The following is a 6,822-nucleotide window of genomic DNA, read 5'->3' as shown; positions in this document are numbered from 1 at the left end:
GGGAGCCTTTTATCACCCATGCCTGGAGTACCACTAGTACAATATACTAGGGACTTATAAGGCGGGTAAAGTTCTTGTCAGTTGGGATTGCCAATTTACACATAACAATTGTAGGAAGAAAGTACCGGCTCTGGAGCCTGGGCAGCCGACTCCAGTACACTATCAGAGTTATAACCATCAGCACTGGAGCAATGTGTGTGCGGTGCAGATGATGATACAAAAAGGGCACTTTCCTACAATATGAATTTTATTTATTGAATGTTCTTTTATTGCATGAAGCCAAATAAAGATTAATTGACTGACTGACTGACTCCAGAATGAAAACCAAGAATCAGTTCATTCAAATGTAAGGATTTTGTTTAAATCATTAATTCAACCAGTATATATGGAGAGTAAAAATAATTCAGAAGATAGAGCAATATGGTTTGAAGGCCAAAATGAACCAGTAAGTTAAATAGTGATAAAATAATATGCAAAATAACAGCTACAATGTAAAGGAAACCAACTGTTGTAATACGTGTTTCCATAAAGAAACTTCCCTTTTCTAATCTAAACATAAGTTGAAACCAGGTTTTCTATTGGGGATTCCTAGCTGGGAGCATAAAAGTTATTAGAATAGAGTCGAAGTTCAGTAGAAGTTTTACACTACGGGAAAGTCCTGCAAAAAAGATCTGTTCCCTCTCACAGTCAAGGGAAAGTCTACCTAACTATCTATGGAAACAACAATTATATACAGAAGTAGCATCAAGAACATCCATATCTTTTTCTCACTACTAAGAGTAACTGTGTGTGAGGGGAGTCAACATACATCCTAAGCTCTCATCTTCTCGTAATTAGGTGTACAGCTGGTAGCCTTGAACAATTTTCCCTCCTGGTAGGCCGTCAATAGAAGGCCCTCTCTCACTATCATTTCTCCGAGTTCATTGCCAACTTCCACCCTGCAGCTCTCACTATCAATAGTCTAATAGAAAAGAATAAGCCTTTCTCTAACTAATGAAAAGCATGATAATGCACCTGTAGAATAAAGAATCAACACAGTGGCAAAATGAAAACATTCTCGATCAAGGCCTAATGTCAAGCTAAGCTCTAATGTATGCCTGTTACGGTATTATATGCATGTGTATAATAGAAGCAAAAATCAATGTTAAATGTGAACATGCAAAAACACGGTTAAATTAGTTAGTTGGTCAATTTAATACATTTCTGAAAAAAATCCTTGGTGTTTGCAGTAGCTACACAATGTCAATTTGTTCAAATGTAACACACACATTAATGAACTTAAGTCACATGTTGAATATAACTGTAATATATGAGCATATAAATGTATATTCATTACATATGCAGCCTAAATTGCACTGTGCTGTTCCAATCCCACCTGATGGCTAGGATAGCCATAACAATATCACATGAATCTTTCTCTTAAGCCCAGCTCAAAATCTTGTCACCTTCAGCATCTTGGGTCTTGTGTTTTTTCAGGTGATTCATCTCATCATAGACCCTTCACTGACAATTCTACCTCCCTTCATTTTCTTATGACTCCCATTCCGTGCTCCTCTTCTTTCCTTGATTTCCGACACTTGTGCCCTTTAAACAGGGTGAACAAACAAATCACTCAGATATCATTGACTGTGAGGGGTCTCAATATAGAAGCGAAAATTCCACTTCTTACATTCCCAAACTACTTGCCTTAAACAGCAAATCAATTTCCCAATGCTTCCGAAGTACCTGTAGCTTCTTACTCTTCAGAATCCTCCTTCAGTGCAGTGATGTTCTTAATTAACTTATTTATCTTGTCACTCTTTTCAGGGATATAGGTGCGCTTCCCTCCTTCGCAAGAAGGATATCTAATGCTAGATGGTTTTCTGAAGCTAGAGACCTAATAGCCATCTTATCAGTATTGACAGCTAACAATGATCCAGCTGTACTGGTAGCTAATTTATCTACTATAGTATAGGGCTTTTTAAACTTAAGATCATTTAAAAGTACTGTAACAGAAGGGATCATTGCACCAAAAACGTTGTCCACAACTTCAGAGGCACTACTACTGTGATTTGGTCTACCAGATAATCCCCTCACTGGATCATCTAAATGCTCCACATGGTAAATTTTAGGGAAGACTATAGCCAAATAACATGCGCCATACCAATTCCTAGGCATTGAGAAGTAAGCATGCACTCCACACACATACTAGACCCCAGGAATAATGGGGAAATTTCCCCCCAAATCAGATCTGTGTTTCCTCCCAGTTCAAGGATGGGCTCATAAGCATTCCTTCCCATAAGTTTATCATTTACCACAGTTGTAACCCTATCTACAAACAATATGCCTTTATGTTACCAATCTAAAGTCAACCTAAGTTGAACTCCTGACCCTTTATGTTCTAATTCTTCCTTTGCCCATTTATTTCTCCTTTAGTCTCGCCCGGTTGTCCTTTTTTCCTCCACCACTCTTCTTCTTTCTTCCAATTCATTTATAAATTTCTTTTAAACATCAGTCAGGGAACAGCTCAAATTTTGCCTGCATAACTAGTATCCATCCTCGCTATGGGCTGGAAAAAACTCCAAACAGTGTCCATTTCTTTAGCATTGGCATGTGGATTCAAATGAAAATGACCTCATCTGTAAAAGAGGCTAAGCAAAATATTTAATGAAATACCATACGTGAGAGGAATGTGATGATAAGTAAATCCCTCAGTTACAGAAGCAGGGATGTACATGCAACATAAAGATCCTTAGCATCCATAGTGTCAATATATTCATAAAGCAGGCTAAAATAAGCATTAAAAGAAAAATCCCCCCTTGAAGCATCTATGTGTAATGCCTTAAAAATCAAAGTGCACAAATTCCCCACAACAGATCAAGGGATGCTAGAGGTAGGCTTAGGGTTAGTTGGATGTGAAGGGGTTGGTGAATGTAATCCTACAAGCAAAATCATTAGCCCTACAACAATGGCTATTAATACACAATCTATTATAGATCCACGCCTATTATGGTTACTAATTTCCATGATGACGTCTTTGTAATCGGACCGTTGAGCAGTAAATAGCAGCAGACAGATTTTCTCCATATGTTTCTACTTGTGCAAATGGTAAAAGTTCAGCGATTAAATGTGCCATCCCTACACCTACTCTGCCGTCTAAAATGACACATTTACGCTCCTTATGCAGCCCCGAGCCTAGGGAATTTTCTTAATTCTTTAGATAAAGTTCATTCAATTGTTGTTAGTTCAAAGAAATGTCAAAGTTCAGCCTCCAAAAAGGTACCTGTGTTCTTTTAGATCTCCTAAGTGTGTGCTGTTCATCTTCAAAGCCACTTAAATTGTTACTTCCAGTTTCTTCTGTGACTGGGTGCAGTATGCGTTTGGCAGACAAACTCAGTCTCAGCCCCTCCTGCCTTCTTGGCCTTCCGTCCCCAGCTTGGATGGTCACATCACTAGGCCCTTCGCCAGGATCAAGGTTGGCTTGCAACTGCATCAAAGGCCAAGACACTTCTTCTATCTCCACTCCAGACACCAACACATCAAGACCACCCCTTGGGCCAAGGAAATGCATGGATTGTCAATGAGCCTCTATTTTCTTGCTCGTTCTCTGTACCCACCCTCTGGTTCTTCCTGGTACTCTGCAGTTGTAGTCTGCTCTTCAGGAAGAGGCATTGTCACTTCATTGAGGGGACACAGAACTCTCTGGGTGTGCAAGTAATGCACTCAGTTGTGGAGATCGCCACATTTGACAGCAGTGTTTGTCACTAGAATAGCCTGGAACGTTTCCTTCCAAACGGGTTCCAGACACGCCTCCCGAACATGTTTTTTTGACAAGGACCCAGTCTCCGGGACGGAAGTCATGGCACTGCTCTTAATATGGTAGGGTAGTGGCATCTCCAACCTGGTGAGCCACAGAATGCACCACATCAGCCAGCCCTTTGCAGTAATTGAGAATCATACAGTCTGTAATATTCACTAGCACTCTTGCAGGTACTGCAGGTAATGTCAATGCGTAGCCCATAATGATCTCATGACGAAACATTCCTGTCCTCTGATAAGGAATACTGCATAGACTCATCAGCACCAAAGGCTAAGCATCCATCCACTTCATCGATGTCGGCGCACACACGTGGACTATACAGAATTTCAATGTACTGTTTACCTGCTCCATGATGCCAGAAGCCTCAGACCAATAGCTACAGTGCAGTCTCTGCTCCAATTATAATGCTGCTTACAAATTCCCTGACTCTCGTTCTTAAAATGAGTTCCTCGGTCTGACTCAAGCGAAGTCAGGAAAGGAGATTGTCATTCCTCCTTGATGGGTAAGCTGTAACCCAACAAGAAAAAATGCACAGACGTACCAGGACATTTCTGAGCCAGTTTTGACAAAGTTCAATTGGATCTTGTTAAATAGATCTACTGATCTCCCTTGGTGACCCATCGTCACTTGTGTCCTCCTTCCTACATTTCTTTGCTGGCACACAGCACATTGGTGATTTCAAACTCTCAGCAATCAACCTGAACTAGGGGCCGAACCAATTTGGTGGAAACAACCTGACCATTGCATCCCTCCCGCCATGTGCAGGACCTTGACAATGCCTAGCCATTGAAGAGAGCAAGGTGTTTAGCAACACAGGTCTTTCATCTGTTGATAGCCAGATGTCCAAATGTCATCATCCCTCTTGACACAACACTGCTGTTCTGCCCATGGAACTTCCTCTTTCAGCCTCTTACATTCTTCCCAAGTATCAGCCATTGTTAACAAAAGGTTGTAGTTTGCCTCTTTTTCAGATTCATTTGTCTATTTTCCATCAATGGTTCAGGACCCATGAGCACAATACCGTTCCACGTCAGCATAACGGATGCCAACTGTCACATAGTAATTTCCGCTCCTGTGTGTTGAACACTTTACAACAGCGATTTCTTTAGGCAAATGCAATGCTTCCAACAGTTTCATGACATATTCCCCATTTTGAATGGGGGATCCTGATTTCGTCATAAAACTCCTTTGAGACCATAACTGCCCAAAATAATTGACCACACCAAAGCCATACAGACTATCAGTAAAAAACAATGTCACTCTCAATTGTTCTGAAACACAGCAGGCTCTAGTAAGAGCAACCAGTTCAGCTACTTGTAAAGAGGCTACACTTTTGAGCCAGGTGGTTTCCGCTACCCCTAACAGACTGTGCAAGCTGGTCTTAGGATTCCCGAATCATCTCTTAGGCGAGAGTCAAATACAAACGTATATAATCGGACTCTGTTAGAGGGTAATTCCAAATATCTGGTCTTGGCTTGGTGCATAGTTCCGTGATATATGGTTAGATTCCTGCGATCAGAGCCACATAAATGTTCATGTTTATGTGTATAAGTTAATAAAAACCGTCACAATATTTTACAATTCATACAGGATAATAAAAACATGTTTGCAATAAAAATACATCGCCTTTCTAATTGATCCTGTCACAATATTTTTGCAATTAATACTGAATAATAGAACATGTTTACAATAAAATACTTTGCTTTCAGAATTAATCAGTTTCTAAAATGTGAATGTTGATAATACAAGAATACGCGATATTGAAAAATCTTGCATCTCAACATGTTGTTATTTCATTTCCTTTAAATTGTAGCCAATCGCTTTCAGCTAAATTGTTGTGAAGTGGAGTGTGCATCAGAAATACGAAATTAAGTGCTAATTTTAATTTATACAAGTTATCAGAGTCCCATACTTATATAAATGTCATAGTTTGGTCTTTTATTCACAATCAACTGTTTATTTAGACAGAGTTTCTTGTACTGCAGCTACACCCTTGGAACTCTGTTTGAGTGATTTATCATGTGATTGTAAAAACATCAAAAGTTTACAATTTAGCTGAGGGTCTGTTAAGTCAAGGCTCCTCATGATTCCTGTTCTGCAGTTACGAATACCCCTCTCGTTGAATAGGCGTTTTAGGAATATGAGGTGTGCATTCCTTAGTATGAGACATATGCAAACCAAATGCAAAAAAATCCTCTTTTGGGCGCCACCTAACCTGCACTCTTTTGGGCCTTTGTATCTCCATAAGGGTTTGTCTGCTAAGGATGGCAGTTCTCCTAAGCGTATAGCCAATAACTTTTTCTTGAGATGCGCCAGATAAGTTAGAAGAAGTTATGCTGCTGGTTTCAAGGTGACATATGTTTGAATTGTCATCCAGGCATGTGATCGCTGCGAAAATATGTTTTTATCCTCCACTAGTGAATGAGTTTTCCCAGCTTTGTTGATCGCATGACAGAAAGTGGAATGGGTCAAATGTATATCCCATAAGTCATTTCATTTCATAAGGCTTTATTCGAACACAAAACAAGTTCATAAAAGCACACATTAAAAAGACAACATTTCAGAGGCAGGAAAATTCATCAGCATAAAAATGATTAAAAAAGCATACTTTTCCTAGCATTAATGGATTTAAGAAGAAAAGTAGCTGTATAAAAACACACATCTGGATGATGCAAATTAAAAAGTAAACACATACAGTCACGTAGTGATCTAACCCCATATTTTACAAACAAGGGTTTCAGGTAAGCTGTCCGGAGGTGTTTATACAATTGACAAAACAGAAGAAAGTGCATAGTGCTTTGCGGGGTACAGTTGTCACAAGGACATGGACCGACTGGGTGTATAATATATTCAAAGTGGGGAAGGCAACAAGGTTGTGGACTACTCCCATTCTAAATCTGATCAACACAAACCAATGTGCCTTCCAGGTTACTTGAGACAAATAAGGTTGAAGACCCATTACTTCGTTTAAATCGTGATAAAAAACATAAGTTGAAAGATTAGAGCTAACCTGGTGTCTCTTA

This window comes from Triturus cristatus, chromosome 12 (genome assembly GCF_964204655.1).
Source record: "Triturus cristatus chromosome 12, aTriCri1.1, whole genome shotgun sequence".
In the NCBI taxonomy this organism is placed as follows: domain Eukaryota; kingdom Metazoa; phylum Chordata; class Amphibia; order Caudata; family Salamandridae; genus Triturus; species Triturus cristatus.
This window is presented reverse-complemented; position numbering follows the sequence as displayed.